Source organism: Nomascus leucogenys, chromosome 12 (genome assembly GCF_006542625.1).
Source record: "Nomascus leucogenys isolate Asia chromosome 12, Asia_NLE_v1, whole genome shotgun sequence".
Classification (NCBI taxonomy): Eukaryota; Metazoa; Chordata; class Mammalia; order Primates; family Hylobatidae; genus Nomascus; species Nomascus leucogenys.
In genome coordinates this window covers 8,018,215-8,037,611 of record NC_044392.1, presented here as the reverse complement: position 1 = coordinate 8,037,611, position 19,397 = coordinate 8,018,215, and the positions used below count along the sequence as shown (strand labels likewise).

Here is a 19,397-nt window from a genome sequence, read left to right as displayed (position 1 = left end):
TTGGGGATGCAATCACAACCGTGGAAACCAGTCTTCTTGTGCTGAATTCGCTTCCAGGTGGAGGCCACAGAGGGTCTGATCCAGCTGGAATCATCTGCTGGTCAGAAATACAAAAGTCTGAAAAGCATCTTAAAAGGCCAATCCTAGGTTCTACAATAGTGACGTTATTTACAAGAGTAATTGGGGAAGTTGTAAATCTTGGGACCTCTGGAACAATGGCTAGTTATCCTTTAAGGAAGCCTATATCTTAGTGGAATTCAGGCCCCCTCATCATCCTAACCTGGTGGCCTTTCATTTTAGTTTTAGGAAGAGCTGTTAACATTTAAACTACATATTTCTCCCAAAGTTAGTTTGGCCCATGTCCAGGAATGACCAAGAGCAATTTGGAGATTAAAGGCAAGATGGAATTGTTTAGGTCAGTTCTCTTTCACTGTCATAATTTTCTCACTGTTATAATTTTTGCAAAAGCAGTTTCAGAACTCTACGGAGTTCCCAGGTTTACTACTTTTAGTTTCACCAAAAAGTAAGAGACAGAGTAGGGTTTTTCTGCCCCAGTTGCAAATTTTTAGGAAAGGGAAACTAATTGGCCCAACCTGGGTCAAATGTCCTGCTTTGGTCCAATCACTGTGACCAATGCTGGTCATTGAATGCATATATGGCAGCTAAAGTCCTGAGGGATGATATGGGGTAGGGGAAGCTTTCCAAGAGAGGGGGTTGTGATGAGCTGGAAATGTACCTGATCCTTGTCTTTCTGTAGCACCCAAACCTAAGTCAATCCTACCACTCTCCTGTTCTTTGCCTGAGCAGCCGAGAGCTGCTGGAGGGGTGGGGGAAAGCCAAACAACCATCTACAGAATTTTCAAATGGAAATTTTAAATGAGAAAAGCCATGATGTTGGTTGGATGGACAGGGATGGTGCTGGGTGGGGTAGCATTGCAAAGGACTGGGCTGGGTGTGGTGGCTCACCCCTGTAATGCCTGTACTCTCAGCACTCTGGGAGGCCGAAGTGGGCAGATCACCTGAGGTCAGGTGTTGGAGACCAGCCTGGCCAACATGGCGAAACCCCGTCGCTACTAAAAAATACAAAAATTAGCTGGGTGTGGTGGCATGAGCCTGTAATCCCAGCTACTCGGGAGGCTGAGGCTGGAGAATTGCTTGAACCTGGGAGGTGGAGGTTGCAGTGAGCCGAGATTATGCTACTGCACTCCAGCCTGGGTGACAGAGTGAGATTCCGTCTCAAAAAAAAAAAAAAAAAAAAAAAAAACAGGAAAAGGGAGAAGACTGGTTCTCTGGCCCCAAAGAGTCATGATCTTGGTGAATTCACCACAGTTCAGGGTCAAGCTCCGAATTTTGCAGGCTTAGAAATGTGAACTTGTGGCTGGCTGTGGTGGCTCAAATCCCAGCACTTTGGGAGGCCAAGGCAGGTGGATCACCTGAGGTCAGGAGTTCGAGACCAGCCTGGCCAACGTAGTGAAACCTCATCTCTACTAAAAATACAAAAATTAGCCAGGCGTGGTGGTGGGTGCCTGTAATCCCAGCTACTCGGGATGCTGAGGCAGGAGAATCACTTGAACCCGGGAGGTGGAGGTTACGGTGAGCCGAGATTGGGCCACTGAACCCTAGACTGGGCTACAGAATAAGACTCCGTCTCACATAAAAAAAAAAAAAAAAGAAATGTGAACTTGTCAATATCTCAGAACTGATACAATTTGTGGATACTGATTCACATTAATGAAATGTACACGAAACTCAAGTACAAATTCTAAATGAAAATTTATTTATTTTTATTTATTTATTTTTGAGATGGAGTTTCGCTCTTGTTGCCCAGGCTGGAGTGCAATGGTGTGATCTCAGCTAACCAAAACCTCTGCCTCCTGGGTTCAAGTGATTCTCCTACTTCAGCCTCCCAACTACCTGGGATTACAGGCATGCACCACCATGCCTGGCTAATTTTTTTGTATTTTTCGTAGATACAGGGTTTCACCATGTTGGTCAGGCTGGTCTCGAACTCCTGACCTCGGGTGATCTGCCTGCTTCGGCCTCCCAAAGTGCTGGGATTACAGGCGTGAGCCACTACGCCTGGCCTTTAAATGAAAATTTATTCATTTACAAATATTTAAGGGCATATCAGCCTCCTCCAGATATGTTTTGCAGACACCTTTTTGAACCAAACTCAATGCCAATCCCTGTTCTGGGTGCTGGAGACATCGAGATAAATAAAATATAGGGTTTGTTTTCTTTTTTATTTTCCTATTTCTGAATAGATCACAAGGCTTTATTTTCTGAGAGCTCCCTAACTTGTGAGTACACTGGGTGTGGGCAGACACCTTTTCTCTCTGAAATCACACAGCATAGAAAGTAGCTTGTTGAGCATCAAATCACAACAAGGGAGGCTGGCTGGAGGGCTGGAACAGTCAGTGGTGTCTTTGACAGCCAGGGATAACCAGATGTTAGAGTTGAGGTGGCCCAAGCACAACCCCGGTACAGTTCTGCGACCAAGCACTGCCTCCTGATACTCTTTGCACTCCCATAGCTGAGCAGGACCTTTATTCTGTAGACATTTTTCATCTGTTTTTTTTTTTTTTAGACGCAGTCTCGCTCTGTCGCCCAGGCTGGAGTGCAGTAGCATGATCTCGGCTCACTGCAACCTCCACCTCCTGGGTTCAAGCGATTCTTCTGCCTCAGCCTCCTGAGTAGCTGGGACTACAGGTACGTGCCATCACGCCCATCTAATTTTTTTGTATTTTTAGTAGAGATGGGATTTCACCATGTTGGCCAGGCTTGTCTCGATCTCTTGACCTCGTGATCCACCCGCCTCGGCCTCCTAAAGTGCTGGGATTACAGGCATGAGCCACCGCGCCCAGTTGACATTTTTCATCTTACGTGAAAGTTGTCTCCAGTCCTGGGTGCTGAATGATTGCTGGCGGCATTCGCCCGGCTCTCACCCACGCCGCATTGATCTTACTAACATATCACTCAGGACAGGACCTGGTTTCCCCAGTTTCTCACTCCTTGAGGGTCCCTCATTCTTGCCTGCTTGTTGATTTGTGCCATTCTGATGCGATTCTTGGCATCCCTCTGTGAGCTTCTACTTTGCTTTGGTCACTTTTCTCTCCTCTCAGCTGTTTTTTTTTTAAGCAGCTGTCAATTTCCTTCAATCTTCCACCCAGTCTCTCTCCTCCTAACTCGTAGCAGGTAACCTTGCCACCTGCTTTAGCTAGAAAATGCGGGTGAGGTGTAACTTCCTTATACATATGTAGGTATAAGCTCTCTACAGAAAGCCTCAGTGCCTGACATGAGTGCCCCAGGCGTCTCCCAGGTTCCTCCTTCTACTACTCTGTCCCTTCCAGTGCTTGGTTGCTTTTGTGCCATCTGAGTCCTTTCTCCCTGCCCTGTCCCTGTGGTGCACAGTGTGCTTGGCTCTCGGTTCTGCCCTTTCCTCTTATTTCCACTTGCTCTATACTCTGCATGGCCCCTGTTGGTGTGAAAAGAAACCAAAAATATTTCACCCCAAAATACACTTCTTTGACTTGTTTTGATGTGGCTATTCAGAGGGCCTGCAGACAGGAATAGCCCTGAAAAGCTGCTTTTTTGTGGAGGAGATTTATATCTGTAGAGGAAAAGCCACATTTGTGAAATACACAGGCTTTCCCTGAGCCCCACTTCCTTTCTCCAGATCTAGGAAAGACTAACTCAACCACAGGCTGCCATCTATTCTTTCTGAGATGACTTGAGATATTTTCTTTTCTTTTTCTTTCTTTTTTTTTTTTTTTTTTTTGAGACAGAGTCTCACTCTGTCACCCAGGCTGGAGTGCAGTGGTACGATCTCAGCTCACTGCAACCTCAGCCTCCCAGGTTCAAGCGATTCTTATGCCTCAGCCTCCTGAGTAGCTGGGACTACACTTACGTGCCACCAAGCCCGGCTAACTTTTTTTGTATTTTTAGTAGAGACGGAATTTCGCCATGTTGCTCAGTCTGGTCTTGAACTCTTGAGCCCAAGCAATCCGCCCGCCTTGGCCTCCCAAATTGCTGGAATTATAGATGTGAGCCACCGCACCCAGCTGACCTGAGATATTTTCATCTGCAGAATAAGATAACCTTTTCTTGCTTTCTTCTTTCACTCTCCCATTAACCTGTGTGGCCACCTCCCTCAGAGCCTGGAGCAACTTGGTCCCAGGCCATTGTTCTTTGGGCTTATTCATTTATCCTGAAAATAATTGACTCCAACAACCAGCCCTCCATCCATCTTTTCCCCAGTGAAGAGAATATTTAAGCGTCAACCATCTGGCCCTCCTTTGAGTTAATATCTTGTATGGCTCCCTTGCACAGGTGTGCATGTAATGAATCTGTTATGCTTTTCTCTGAGACCCTTTATAATGGGGAGGGAAGAACTCACCCTTTCTGCCCCTACAGCATTCCCTCGAGCCTTGTCTTAGCTCCTCATCTTTCTCTCTAATTTCTCTCCCCGAGTAACCTCACCCACTCCCATGGCTTGAGTTGTCATTTCTTTTTTTTTTTATTATTATAGTTTAGGTTTTAGGGTACATGTGCACAACGTGCAGGTTTGTTACATATGTATCCATGTGCCATGTTGGTTTGCTGCACCCATTAACTCGTCATTTCTATGCAACTCCTAAATCTCTTTTTTCCAGCTGTTTGCTGACTCCTCCCCCAACGCCCCCATCCATTCTCTGCCTTGTTCTGTGCCTTGGGGCACCTTGGCCTCTGGCTTCTGGTTGAGTTTAGCTAGTGAGAAGAATCAGGAATAGGAAGCCGGAGACTAAAGTGATTGGGATATTCCTTCCTCTGCTTCCTTTCTGCTCCAGTGGGGGCTGCCTTCTCCACAACTGTGGCTCTGCCAGGGGCCCTTATCCACAGCTGCAGCCCCCGCTGGACTCAGGGAATGTTGCATCTTCTCCTTGTCCCTTCAGGCCTAAGGCTTCCCACTGTCATTTATCCCTGGATATTCAATGTCTCTTAATGACTTCCTTTACCCTTCCCAGATCTTCAAATCTAGCTGAAGATGCCTTCTCCTTCCTGCTGGTACCCTGGCTGATACATAACTCCCATCTATCCCTGGAGCAACTGCTCCTTGAACATATCTCCACAGGTGCCCCTGACTCAACAAGTCCAGAACAGAATTCATTTCCCCCCAAATTGCTTTTCTTCCTGATCCTGAATTTTTTTTTTTTTTTTTTTGGAGACAGAGTCTTGCTCTGACTCCCAGGCTGTAGTGTAGTGGTGCCATCTCAGCTCAATGCAACCTCCACCTTCCGGATTCAAGTAATTCTCGTGCCTCAGCCCCCCAAGTAGTTGGGACTACAGGTACGTGCCACCATGCCTAGCTAATTTTTTGTATTTTTAGTAGAGATGGGCTTTCACCGTGTTAGCCTGGATGGTCTGGATCTCCTGACATCGTGATCCACCCGCCTTGGCCTCCCAAAGTGCTGGGATTACAGATGTAAGCCACCGTGCCCAACCCTTTTTCTTTTGAGACAGAGTCTGGCTCTGTTGCCCAGGCTAGTCTGCAGTGGCTTGATCTCTGCTCACTGCAACCTCCACCTCCTGGGTTCAAGTGATTCTCCTGTCTCAGCCTCCTGAGTAGCTGGGATTACAAGCGTGAGCCACCATGCCCAGCTAATTTTTGTATTTTTAGTAGAGACAGGGTTTCACCATGTTGGCTAGGCTGGTCTCAAACTCCTGACCTCAAGTGATCCATCCATCTCGGCCTCCCAAAGTATTGGGATTACAGGCGTGAGCCACCGCGCCTGGCCATTCTTCCTGATTTCTCAATCTTGTTTGTGGTCACCACTATCAACCTAGTTAGTTATTCCATTTGGAAATCTTAGAGTCATCCTAGATTCCTCCCTTACTCTTTTAAGTCCCATCAATGGTACTCCCTTAGCATCTCTTGAATCTGTTTCTTTCTCTCACTCGCAACCCCCACTCCCTAGCCAATGCCTTGATAAGGCCTGCATTATCACTTGCCCTGACTCATGCAAGCCTGACTGGTTTTCTTGCCTCTAGTCTTGCCTCCTTCAAACCCTTCTTTACATTGCAGATCTCAGTGATTTTTTTTTTTTTTTTTTGTAGGACAGGGTCTCACTCTGTCATCCAGGCTAGAGTGCTGTGGTGTGATCATAGCTCATTGCAGCCTCAACCTCTTGGGCTCAAGCTGTCCTCTCACTTCAGCCTCTGGAGTATAGCTAGGACTACATGTGCACACTACCATTGCCCGGATAATTAAAAAAAATTTGTTTTGTAGAGACAGGTGCCACTATGTTGCTCAGGCTGGTCTCGAACTCCTGGGCTTAAGCAATCCTCCAGCCTTGACCTCCCAAAGTGCTGGGATTACAGGTGTGAGCCACCACACCCGGCCCCAGTGATCTATTTTAAATGCAATCTGATAGTTTGTGTCCCTTGTTTAAGGCCTATCTGTGAGCTAGCAGGGTGTGGTGTAGCACCAGTAATCCCAGCGCTTTGGGAGGTCAAGGCGGGACGATCTCTTGAGGCCAGGAGTTTGTGATCAACCTGGGCAACAGAGTGAAATTCCATCTCTACAAAAAATTTAAAAACTGGCTGGCCATCGTGGTGGTGCCTGTAGTCCCAGCTACACAGGAAGCTGAGGTGGGAGGATCACTTGAGCCCAGGAGTTCAAGGCTGCTTCAAGGTATGACTGCACCACTGCACTCTAGCCTGGGTAACTGAGAGAGACCCCATTTTTTCTTTTTTCTTGAGATGGAGTCTCACTCTGTTGCTCAGGCTAGAGTGCAGCGGTGCAATCTTGGCTCACTGCAACCTCTGCCTCCCAGAGAGACCCTGTATTGCAACAAACAAACGAACAAACAAACAAACAAACAAACAAACAAACAAACGCCTTTCTATGACTCGCCAGAACCTATAGGACACAGTCCAAACTGTTTACCAAGGCGCACAAGGCCCTTCCTGATCTGACACTCCCTGCTCACAATTCTGAACTTTGAGTAGTTCCTGCTGAATTCTGTCTCTTCCCATGGCCTTTTCTGTCAGCCTGTGCTCCCCTTCTGTGTGCTCCCTGCTCACAATTCTGGAAAACCCCTATTCACCTTTCAAAACCCATCTTGTACGTCATGTCATCTAGGAGCTTTTCCAGAGCACTTCCACACAGGGGGATTCCTCCCTGGGCCCTTCTGCCTGAATTTTTTTTTTTTTTTTTGAGACGGAGTTTTGCTGTTGTTGCCCAGGCTGGAGTGCAATGGTGTGATCTTGGCTCACTGCAACCTCCGCCTCCCGGGTTCAAGCGATTCTCCTGCCTCAGCCTCCCTAGTGGCTGGGATTACAGGCATGCACCACCATGCCTGGCTAATTTTGTATTTTTAGTAGAGATGAGGGTTCTCCATGTTGATCAGGCTGGTCTCGAACTCCCGACTTCAGGTGATCCACCCACCTCAACCTCCCAAAGTGTTGGGATTACAGGCATGAGCCACCGTGCCTGGCCACCTTCTGCCTGAATCTTGAGCAGTGTCTACTTAGAGCTTCATTCTTTGTCTTCCTAGTAGAGTAGGAGGTCAGGGACCCCGTTAATCTACCTGTTCATCCTCGGGGCCTCACACAAGGCCAGTTATTCTCAAAATGCTTTGAATGAATAATCAGAGCTGGCAAAGCTATTTCACCAGGGGCCACGGTGTCACCAATTCTTCCGTGGACTAAATCTCTGCTGAGGATCATCAAGTCACCCACCCTGGTGCCCAGTACAGGCCTGGCTTCACACTGGAGTATAACCAAATGCAGAGTGATAGAGTCCACCCGGTTGAGGTGTCAGAGAGCTGAGAGTGGACAGCAGGGGACCCAGGCATGAAGCAGGAGGGCAGGACTTGGAGGAGGAATGGAGCTCAGTGCCCTGGAGAAAGAGCAGAGGCTGCCACCGGCTCCCTGGCTAAGACCCAAGCAGGCGAAGGGGAGGACTCATTCATCCAGGGCCAGCCCAGGAGCAAGACTGCCAAGCAGGCCGGCCCAGCCTAGCTGGGAGGGGATTTCCTCAGCCTCCCTCCTCCTGGGCTGGGCAGCTTTGGAACCTGTCTGGAGGATTTTCGTTTGGGGAGGGACGGAGGAGCGCCTGGCAGAGCGTGATCTTCAGGGCAGCGGGCAACCCCTTGGCCCAGGAAGCCTGGAACGCAAGGACCGGAGGGTGCGGCCTGGGACGCCCCTACCTTGGTGTTTCAGGGTAAGATGTGGGAGCTGGGAGGGAGTGGAGGGAGTACCATGTCAGGACAAGGGGGCAGCAGCAGGAAGTGCAGGGCCGAAGGGTGCTGTGCAGGAAGGAGGAGGGATGTGTGGGGTGCTTCCTTGGTAACCCCCCTTCTGGAGTGACCTCCTGGTGTGGCCGCTTTGGATCCTGCTACTTTCATTCTAAAAGTTGACAGCCTGTTGGGCCAGGAGTCAGGGGCTATCTTCCCGAGGGAAATGGCAGGGAAGGGCTGAGGATGAGGACAGAGTAATTCCATTCCTCTTCCCTGCCCTTCACACTGGTTTTCTCTCCAGCCATCACGTTCTCCCCAGCACCCCTCTACCCTCCTAAGTTTTTCTAACTCCACCTAAGCCAGTTCCTAGCCCTTCGCTGACCTGGACACTGTAGACCACAGCCAGGGCGACAGTCTCCACTTCTTCCTGCAAGGCGGCTCCTCCAGGGTTATTTGTTTCCTTCTTCCTGGTGTGGGTATCACAGAGATTTCACTCAATCTTTCATTTATTCATTAGTGTTCGTTTGTTTATTCATCACTGTTTGAGCATATACCTGGATTCTCTGGTGGGAGGGCTGCACAATTTCTGCTCCTCTTGGGAATAAGAAAACTGAAATTTATTGCTCAAACATTTGATGGTCGTCTACAAGCTGGTGGGCAGCACGGCAGAGTAGAAAATTATTTTGGAGTCACGGAGAGACTTGGCTTTATATCCCATGTCTCCTGTTTACCTCCTGAGCCTCAGCTTCCTCAGCTATAATTTTTTTTTTTAAAGAGACAGGGTCTTGCTACATTGCCCAGGCTGCAGTGCAGTGGCTGATCCTAGCTTACTACAACTTCAAACTCCTGTGCTCAAGCAGTCCTCTTGCCTCAGCTTCCCGAGTTAACTGAGCCAGGGGGGCCAGCACAAAATGATAGTTTTATGAAGATGACAGGGAACAATGCATGTTGAATACCAAGCCAGGTGCCAGGCTCCTTGTGGAGCCTTCCTAAACACCTGTGCTTTTCCCTTCCTCTTTGGCCGCCTTCTTGCCATGCCTCTCCCTAACCAGCAACTCCCTCACCTCAGGCTTGTAAAGATATGCTAGACAACCCCTGGCCTTGAATGCACGTAGGCAGCGTGTAAACAGAACTGGCCAGTGACGGGGGAGTGGTGAAGGGAGAGGGAAGGCTGGGCTCCATGGCTCGCTCCTGTAATCCCAGCACTTTGGGAGGCCAAGGTGGGAGGATTGCTTGAATCCAGGAGTTCAAGACCAGCCTGGGCAATAAAGTGAGGCCTTGTCTTTAAAAAATAAAATAAAAAAGAAGGGAGAGCCACATAGGCATGGGATTAGGGAAGGTATCAGGTGCTGGTTTGTGGTAAAAATACTGGACCAGGGCTGAGTCCAGACATGCTGTGTTTCTGAATTTGCACACTCAACACTGAGCAAGTGATGGGAACCACCAATTCCTAAGCTATGCATGCAGGCTAAGGGCTTTTAAATGCATTCTCTTATTTAATCGTAATCCTCTTATGATATTATTATTAACCCTATTTTATAGATGAGGAAATGAAGATACAAACAGGTTAAGGGATTTGCCTAAGGTCACATGGCTAATAAGTAATGGATCCAGAATTCAAGTCTAGGTCAGACTCTAAGCTCCATGCTTTTTGCTCTGGTGCTTGCTGTCTTTCAAGTTTCTCTGTATTAGAAAGACCAGGCTGGGGGCGGTGACTCATGCCTGTAGTCCCAACATTTGGGGAGGCTGAGGTAGGAGGATTGCTTGAAGCCAGGAGTTCAAAGCCAGCCTGGGGAACAAGCGAGACCCTGTCTCAAAAAAAAAAGAAGGCCTGGCACGGTGGCTCACGCCTGTAATCCCAGCACTTTAGGAGGCCAAGTTGGGAGAATTGCTTGAGTCCAGGACTTTGAGACTGGCTTGGGCAACACAGTGAGACCTCTTCTCTACAAAAAATAAAACAAAATTAGCCTGGTGTGGTAGTGTCCACCTGTAGTCTCAGCTACTTTGTTTTTTTCTTGAGGCAGAGTCTCACTCTGTGGCCCAGGCTGGAGTGCAGTGGCGGCATCCCCAACTCAGTTGATTCTCTCACCTCAGCCTCCTGAATAGCTGGGACTATAGGTGCACACCATCATGCCCAGCTAACTTTTGTTGTTGTTGTTGTTGTATTTTTTGGTAGAGACAAGGTTTCATCATGTTGCCCAGGGTGGTCTGGAACTCCTGGACTGAAGTGATCCACCCGCCTTGGCCTCCCAAAGTGTAGGGATTACAGCCATGAGCCACCATGCCTGGCCCATCTCAGCTACTTTGTAGGCTGAGATGGGAGGATCACTTGAGCCTGAGATGCCAAGGCTGCCGTGAGCTGAGATCAGGCCACTGCACTCCAGCCTGGGTGACCGAGCAAGACTGTCTCTCAAGGAAAAGAAAAAAGAAAGACCAAAAGGGCATCAGCATTCCCCAACTACCTCCCTAGACACTGGCCTTTCACTGCCTGTAGATCTGCTCTGGGCTGCTGCATCCAGACTCCTTCCCTGATTCGTTAACTCATTCACCCATTCCTGCATCATTCATTAAATCAAGTGCTCTGTTTATCCCCTGAGACTGCAAGGTTTCAAGAGGGCAGGGATCATAGGCATGATCCTGTTCATTCAGTTTTATAATCCTGTTCGTTCAGCACCTCATTCATTCCTGATACAAAAATTTTCAATGAATTCTTTCTGAGTAAATGAATTTGACAAATATTTACTGATGCATTCCATGGACTAGGTAATAGGGAGTCAAAGATGAATAACACAGAAGTCCTGTCCCCAGAATGCTCACAGCCTTGTAGAGGAGACAGTTATAATACAAAGAAGACAATGATGCTCTAGACGCAAGCAGAGGTTGCTGATGAAACTAAAAAGGGCGTTTAATTCTACCGTGCATCCTCAGTGCCTAACACAATGCTAAGCACGTGGTAGACGCTCAATAAGGCTTTGCAGAGGAGTTGTAAAGGACAGAGTCTTTTAGTTTTGTTTTTCTTTAATTAAAACATTTTCTTTTCTTTTCTTTAACTTAATCCCAAATGTGACAGTAAGGAACAGAGTCTTAAAGGGGGTGTTAATACTTCCCTGGGACAACAAATGGGGCAGGGGAGAAGATGTTCTAGCAAAGGGAGGAACTCATGAAAAGACCCCGTGGAGAGTGGGAGCTGGAACTGCTAGGGGCTCAGTGTGGCTGGGGCATAGGGTGTATTTGGGGAAATGGAAAGAAATGAAGATGGATAAATAGGCAGGGTTCAGGTTGTGAGGCCTTTCTGTGCCTCGTTAAGGAATCTAGGCTTTAAACCAAAGACATTGGATACCCATTGAAAAGATTTTGGCTGGGCACGGTGGCTCACACCTCTAATCCCAGCACTTTGGGAAGCTGAGGCAGGCGGATCACAAGGTCAGGAGCTCAAGACCAGCCTGGCCAATAAATATGGTGAAACCCCTTCTCTACTGAAAAAAAAAAAAATTAGCTGGGCGTGGTGACACGCACCTGTAGTCCCAGCCACTCAGGAAGTTGAGGGAGGAGAATTGCTTGAACCCGGGAGGCAGAGGTTGCAGTGAGCCGAGATTGCACCACTGCACTCCAGCCTGGGCAACAGAGCGAGACACTGTCTCAAAAAAAAAAAAAAAAATTTAGCAATAAGAGTGACACCACCTGATTTGCATTTCAGAAGTGAGGCTCAGGTGTGGGGGCCTAGGATATGATGACGCCAAGGTTTTCAGGCCTGATGGGTCCCACCTATCTATGGAAATTAGTCTTCCTTTTTAAGACTTCAGCATGGTTTGCTCATGAAGGGTCTCTTGAGTTGGCCTGTTCCTGATGGCTGGTACTTTGCCCTCAGCTGTATACTGGGTCACAGCGAATCTGTTCCTCCTAATAAAAGTTTGGAAATTTATAAATAGTTTCCTTTTGTATAATCTGGAATAAGTTCGAGGATACTACTTGGAATACCTTGTGCTTTCTTATGCCAGAGATCTAGAGATGGAGGTGTAGAAGGGTTTCCAGGAATTAGATCTAGCTCCAAATGTGCCCAGGGAGGGTGTGTCAAACTAACCAGTGGTCCTGGAACTACGGATGCAGGGGCACAGATAACAGTAAAGGAATCCATTTCCAGATTCTCAACTTCTGCAGGGACTCTTGCCTAAAAGTCATCTGCTTGTCTGGATTCTTTTTTTTTTGAGACGGAGTCTCGCTCTGTCGCCCAGGCTGGAGTGCAGTGCGCAATCCCAGCTCACTGCAACCTCCGCCTCCCGGGTTCAAGCCATTCTCCTGCCTCAGCCTCCCGAGTAGCTGGGACTACAGGCGCCCACCACCACGCCTGGCTAATTTTTTGTATTTTTAGTAGAGACGGGGTTTCACTGTGTTAGCCAGGATGGTCTTGATCTCCTGACCTCGTGATCCGCCCGCCTCGGCCTCCCAAAGTGCTGGGATTACAGGCATGAGCCGCTGCGCCCGGCCAAATACAAGCACCCACTTCGTCTGGGTTCTTTTAAGTTCTCCTTTTCAACTCTGTTTTCACTGTTTCTCTTCTTTGGCTTTACAAGAAGGTTACACCTCTGTCCATCCCAAATTCATTGAACAAGTTCCATTGTTCAAAAGGACAGTTGGAGAATGCTCTGTTCCTGAGAGATAGCAAATAAAGAGAGATTAGGCAGGAGAAACTAAAGGGTGCTGTGCCTCTACTACAGACTCGTGGTATTTGTTTTATTTAAGAATACTTGGCCAGGGGCAAGGCACAGTGGCTCACGCCTGTAATCCCAGCACTTTGGGAGGCCGAGTTGGGTGGATGACTTGAGGTCAGGAGTTCAAGACCAGCCTGGTCAACATGGTGAAAGCTCGTCTCTACTAAAAATACAAAAATTGCCGGGCACGGTGGCTCGCACTTGTAATCCCAGCACTTTGGGAGGCCGAGGTGGGTGGATCACTTGAGGTCAGGAGTTTGAGACCAGCCTGGCCAACATGGTGAAACCCCATCTCTACTAAAAATGCAAAAATTAGCTTGGCGTGGTGGCCAGTGCCTGTAATCCCAGCTATTTGGGAGGCTGAGGCAGAATTGCTTGAACCCAGGAGGCAGAGGTTGCAGTGAGCTGAGATCTCCCCATTGCACTCTAGCCTGGGTGACAAGAGCAAAACTCCACTCAAAAAAAAAAAAAAAAACCCAAAAAGCAAAAAACCAAAAATCAGATGGGCGTGGTGGCGCGTGCCTGCTATAATCCCAGCTATTCAGGAGGCTGAGGCAGGAGAATCGCTTGAACCTGGGAGACAGAGGTTGGAGTGAGCCAAGGTCATGCCACTGCCTTCCAGCCTGGGCAACAGAGTGAGACTCCATCTCAAAAAAAACCCCCAAAAACCAACAAACAAAAAAGAATACTTGTTTATTCAACCTGAGGAAGCTGATCAAGTAAAGCCAGAAAATAAAACATAAAATAAAAATAAAGAAATAAAAATACTTGTTTAGGCTGGGCACAGTGGCTCATTCCTCCAATCCCAGCACTTAGGAAGGTCGAAGTGAAAGGATCACTTGAGCCCAGGAGTTTGAATCCAGCCTGGGTAATGTGACAATACCTCGTCTCTACAAGATTTGCTGGGCGTGGTGGCATGTGCCTGTGGTCCTAGCTATTCGGGAGGATGAGGTGGGAGGATATCTTGAGCCCAAGAGGTCGAGGCTTCAGTGAGTTGGGTTTGCATCACTGCACTCCAGCCTGGGCAACAAAGCAAGACCCTGTCTCAAAAAACACGCAAATAGGGCCGGGTGTGGTGGCTCATACCTGTCATGTCAACACTTCGGGGGGCCGAGGTGGGCGGATCGCTTGAGCTCAGGAGTTCGAGACCAGCATGGACGACATGGCTAAACCCTGTCTCTACAAAAAAATACAAAAGTTAGCCAAGTGTGGTGGTGCACACCTGTAGTCCCAGCTACTTGGTAGGCTAAGGTGGGAGGATCGCTTGAACCTGGGAGGCAGAGGTTGCAGTGAGCTGAGATCATGCCACTATACTCCAGCCTGGGTAACAGAGCGAGACCCTGTCTCAAAACAAAACAAAATGAAAAATGTACTCAATGCTAATTATGTGCCAGACACTCTTCTAAGAATTTTACAGATAATAAACTAATTCAATACTCATACCGAATCTATAAAGTAGATATTTACCACCCTCCTTTTACAGATGATGCTCCCAAGGCAAAAAGAGGTTTCATAAGTTGCCCAAGGTTACAGAGGTGTTAAGTGGTGAAATCAGAATTTGAATTCAGACCACCTTTGAATTCCTCTAGAATTTGTGTTTTAGCCATTATGCTATATTAAACTTAAGTGCTTTAGCTCTTTATTTATGTATTATAAAATTAGAATTGAGACATGAGCCAGTTGTCATGGGGATGCAAATTAATGCATTTATGGAACCTTTTAAAAATAAAGGTAGATTTTCTTATGGACAGAAAATCTGTTTGATTTGGCTAATTGGTTTGACAGTGAGGACAGGCTTTGCCAGCTGGATTTTCCATAAACTGAACAAGTGAAATCTGTAGCTCTAAGGTTTGGATGAAAATGTATTTAAAACATGTCTCTAACAAAGACTATGACAAAAAATTTGATCTTGGAGACGATTTTAACTTGTAAAAAATAATTGTAGTTATTAACTTAAAAATGTATGAGACAGAGCAGAGCTTCTTAAAAAATTTTTTTTTTTTTTTTTTTGAGACTGAGCCTAGCTCTGTCACTCAGGCTGGAGTGCAGTGGCGTGATCTCAGCTCACTGCAACTTCTGCCTCCCGGGTTCAAGCGATTCTCCTGCCTCAGTCTCCCAAATAGCTGGGATTACAGGTGCCTGCCACCACACTCAGCTAATTTTTTTTGTATTTTTAGTAGAGACGGGGTTTCACTGTGTTGGCCAGGCTGGTCTCGAACTCTTGACCTTGTCATCTGCCCGCCTCGGGCCCCCAAAGTGCTGGGATTACAAGCGTAAGCCACCGCGCCCAGCCATTTTTTTTTTTTTTTTTTTGAGATAGTCTTGCTCTGTCATTCAGGCTGGAATGCAGTGGCGCGATCTCGGCTCACTGCAACCTCCGCCTCCCGGGTTCAAGCGATTCTCCTATCTCAGCCTCCGAGTAGCTGGGATTACAGGTGCCCGTCACCACGCCTGGCTAATTTTTTTGTATTTTTAGTAGAGACAGGGTTTCACTGTGTTGGCCAGGCTGGTCTCGAACTCCTGACCTCATGATCTTCCGGCCTCGTCCTCCCAAAGTGCTGGGATTACAAATGTTAGCCACCGCGCCGGGCCATTTTATTTGTATTTATTTATTTATTTTTGAGACAGTCTTGCTCTGTCATCCAGGCTAGAGTGCAGTGGCACAATCTCGACTCACTGCAACCTCTGCCTCTTAAGTTCAAGAGATTCTCTTGCCTCAGCCCCCTGAGTAGCTGGGATTACAGGCATCCGCCATAACGCCTGGCTAATTTTTTGCATTTTTCATAGAGATGGGGTTTTGCCATATTGGCAGGCTGGTCTTGAACTCCTGGCCTCAAATGATCCACCCGCCTCGGTTTCCTAAAGTGCTGGGATTATACGCGTCAGCCACCACACCTGACATCTTCAAAATTTTTATGGGGATTTATGAACAAAAAATTGTGAAGACTTGTGGGCCCAGCGCGGTGGCTCACTCCTGTAATCCCAGCACTTTGGGGGGCCAAAGAGGGTGGATCATTTGAGTTCAGGATTTTGAGAGCAGCCTGGCCTACAAGTGAAAGCCTGTCTCTACTAAAAATACAAAAATTAGCTGGGCATAATGGTGGGCACTTGTAATCCCAGCTACTCGGGAGGCTAAGGCAGGAGAATTGCTTGAACCCAGAAGGCAGAGGTTGCAGTGAGCCAAGATTGCACCACTGCACTCCAGCCTGGGCAACAGAGCGAGACTCCGTCTCTAAAAAAAAAAAAAAAAAAAAAAAAAAAATTGTGAAGACCTGTGAGGTATGACACCGATAAACATTGCTGGCCATGTGTTTGCTGGTGGGGATGAAGTTTCTGCTTAGGTGAGGGGAAGTGGCTTATCTATAGGTAAGCAGGGGCAGAATTGGAGCAAGGACCAGCATTTTCTGACTCCTGCAATGTCAAAGCTCTTTCCATGATACTTCCCTTTTCCTTCCTTCTCCATTCATGGGATTGTTAATTCAGCAAATACTTGCTGAGAAATATTTTCCACTTTTGTGGAGCTCATATTCTAGCAGAAAGAGACAGACAATAAATAAACTAACTATTTTTAGATAATGATAAGTGCTGGGAGCATATAAGTGGGGAAATGTAGTAGAGCATATAGGGGTGCGGGAAGGCATGGGCAGGGGAGACTTCCTAGGGACGTGCTACAGGTTGTGAAGGATCAAGACCAACCTTGTGTGTATGAGTTGTAGGGAAGGGAGAGGGCTAGGTAGAAGGAACAGCAAATACAAAGACCTTGGGACAGGAGAGGGTTTGGTGTATTCCAGGAACAGAAAGACATCCCTGTGGCTGCAGCACTGAGTCATTGGGAGAAAGTAGTAGAAAGTGAATTCCACAAAGAAGGTAGGAGTAGGTCATATAGGATCTTATCATTTGCCATTAGGATCCTATATTTATCCCAAAGACAATGGGAAACCATTGAAGGATTTTTAAGCCGAGAGTTGATACACTCTGATTTACAGTTTTGTTTTGCTTCATGTTGGAGGGAGGCAGGAGTGGAAACAGAGTGAAGACTAATTTGGGAGGGCAATTTCGGGTCAGACATCAGTAATCTACTCAATGGAAGAATACAAAGATGAACAATGTGAATGGAAAGAAAGGCAGAATGGTATGAGATGTCATTCTGTCTTCTGGTTCTGATGAGGCATGCTGGTAGCTATTACTGTGTAACAGAGCACCCCAAAATTTAGTGACTCAAAACAAGAATAGGTGTGGTGGCTCATGCCTGTAATTCCAGCACTTTGGGAGGCCAAGGTGGGTGGATCGCGTGAGCTCAGGAGTTCAAGACCAGCTTGGGCAACATGGCGAAATCCCGTCTCTACAAAAAATACAAAAATTAGTCGGGCATGGTGGCGCTCACCTGTATTCCCAGCTACTCAGGAGGCTGAGGCACAACAGTCCCTTGAACCGGGGAGGTGGAGCTTACAGTGAGCTGAGTTCGTGCCACTGCACTCCAGCCTGGGCGACAGAGTCAGACCTTGTCTCAAAACAAACAAATACCAGAAAAACCAAGAGCCGTTTTATTTCGTCAAAATTCTGCAAGTCAGGGATTTGGGCAGGGTTCAGCTGAGCAGTTCTTCTCCATGTAGTCATCAGCTATGGTCATTCATAGCTGTATTCAACTGGTGGATGAACTGGGCTGGTAGGTCAAGAAGGTTCCATTTATAGGTCTGGCACCTTGGTGCTTTTCTTTATTTTATTTTCACATGACTTTTTCTTTTTTTTTTAATCAGGCAACCTCCTGAGCCAGAGCAGGCTCAGAGAGACTCCTACCTTTGTATTCTTCTACGTGGCCTCTCTCTCCATGTGGGCACCTTGGGCTTCCTCATAGCATGGTGGCCTCCAGGTAGTGTTAGGTTATATGGTGTCAGGCTTCAAAGAGGAAGCATTCTCAAAGGAGCAAAAGTGGGGACTGCAAAGCTATTAAGACCTGGCCCTGCAAAGTATACAGCATAGCTTCTGCCACGTAGTATTGGTCAAAACCAGTCACAGGGCTGGCCCAGACTTAAGGAGAGGAGAAACAAACCCAAACCGTATCTCTCAGTGAGAGGAATGGCAAATTATATGCTCCGTCTTTAGTCTACCATTCTTGGCTTCTGGGAACTGAATAGCCCTAACCATGCTGATGGTGCTGACCCACTTTTAATTCTAAACCACAGTATACTATGTTGGAACAATTTATAGATCTTTATTCCCCAGTGAATACAGAGGGACTGGAGAACAGGAGGTGGTTTCTTTTTCTTTCTTTCTTTCTTTTTTTTTTTTTCCCCATGTGTTTCCAGAGCTTAACACATACAAGGCATTCAGGAAATGCTACCATTGGATGCACACATCACATAAGGATTCACTGGTTGTCAAAACATGATGTACATAAGAATTCCCTGGGAGCTGTTAAAAATGCATGCACATTTCTTTTTTCTTTTCTTTTTTTTTTTTGAGACGGAGTCTCGCTCTGTTACCCAGGCTGGAGTGCAGTGGCGCGATCTGGGCTCACTGCAACCTCTGCCTTCCCGGGTTCATGCCATTCTCCTGCCTCAGCCTCCCGAGTAGCTGGGACTACAGGCATCCGCCAACACGCCCGGCTAATTTTTTTGTATTTTTAGTAGAGACGGGGTTTCACCGTATTAGCCAGGATGGTCTCGATCTCCTGACCTCGTGATCTGCCCATCTCGACCTCCCAAAGTGCTAGGATTACAGGCATGAGCTACTACTGTGCCTGGCTGCATGCAGATTTCTGAACAAGACCTGAGCCCAGACCCTCTGAATCCAAATCTCTAGGGCAGAAGTTTTCAGTCTTGGCTGCACATGAAAAGATACGAGTGCCAGGCCTTCACCCCAGAGACCCAGTTTCTGTTGATCTGGGGTGAACTCAAACACATTAAAGTCTCTTCAGATGATTCTGATGTGAGGCCAGGGTGAAGAACCAGTGCCCTAGGATTAGAACCAGCAATCTCTGCTAACCTCCCCAGATGATTCTGATGCAGGTGGTCCATGACGGGGTGACCAACACCCTTGGCTTGCCCTGATTTTAGCACTAAAACTCTCACATCCCAAGAAACTCCTAGTCCTGTGCAAACCAGACAGTTGGTCATTATCAGTGGACCACTATTGAAAAAAAATTCTACCTGAAGCAGTGAAAGCCTTTTTTGAAAAATGCCCACAAATATCTATTGAAAGCCATGATTTTGTCTCCTTACTTAAGGGCCTGAGCCAACTGTCCTTGAATTAAGGGGGAAGTGGCTCAGGGTCACTGTTTTCCTTCAGCCCTGTGCTCTGGTGTGCTAGGTCTGTTAAGTCATGTAAATAGTGTGTCTGTCTTTGGGAATTCTTTCAGACTATATCCCTTAGTGCACACACCACAGCTTTGAAAGCCCAATCACAATCAACAAAGATGATGTGTTTAGGATAATACAAGATACAGGATGAAATTCCTATGTCTTCTACA

General features: G+C 47.2%; 1 protein-coding gene across 1 annotated transcript in view; it reads left to right on the top strand.

The window, feature by feature from the left end:
- The first annotated feature begins 8,054 nt into the window (after nucleotides 1-8,054).
- Nucleotides 8,055-19,397, top strand: part of RHBDL2 (rhomboid like 2) — a 52,724-nt gene continuing 41,381 nt past the window's right edge. Inside the window, exon 1 of the mRNA XM_030823480.1 lies at nucleotides 8,055-8,203. The gene's annotated coding sequence lies outside the window, so the exon portion shown is untranslated. The remainder of the gene's footprint in view (nucleotides 8,204-19,397) is intronic.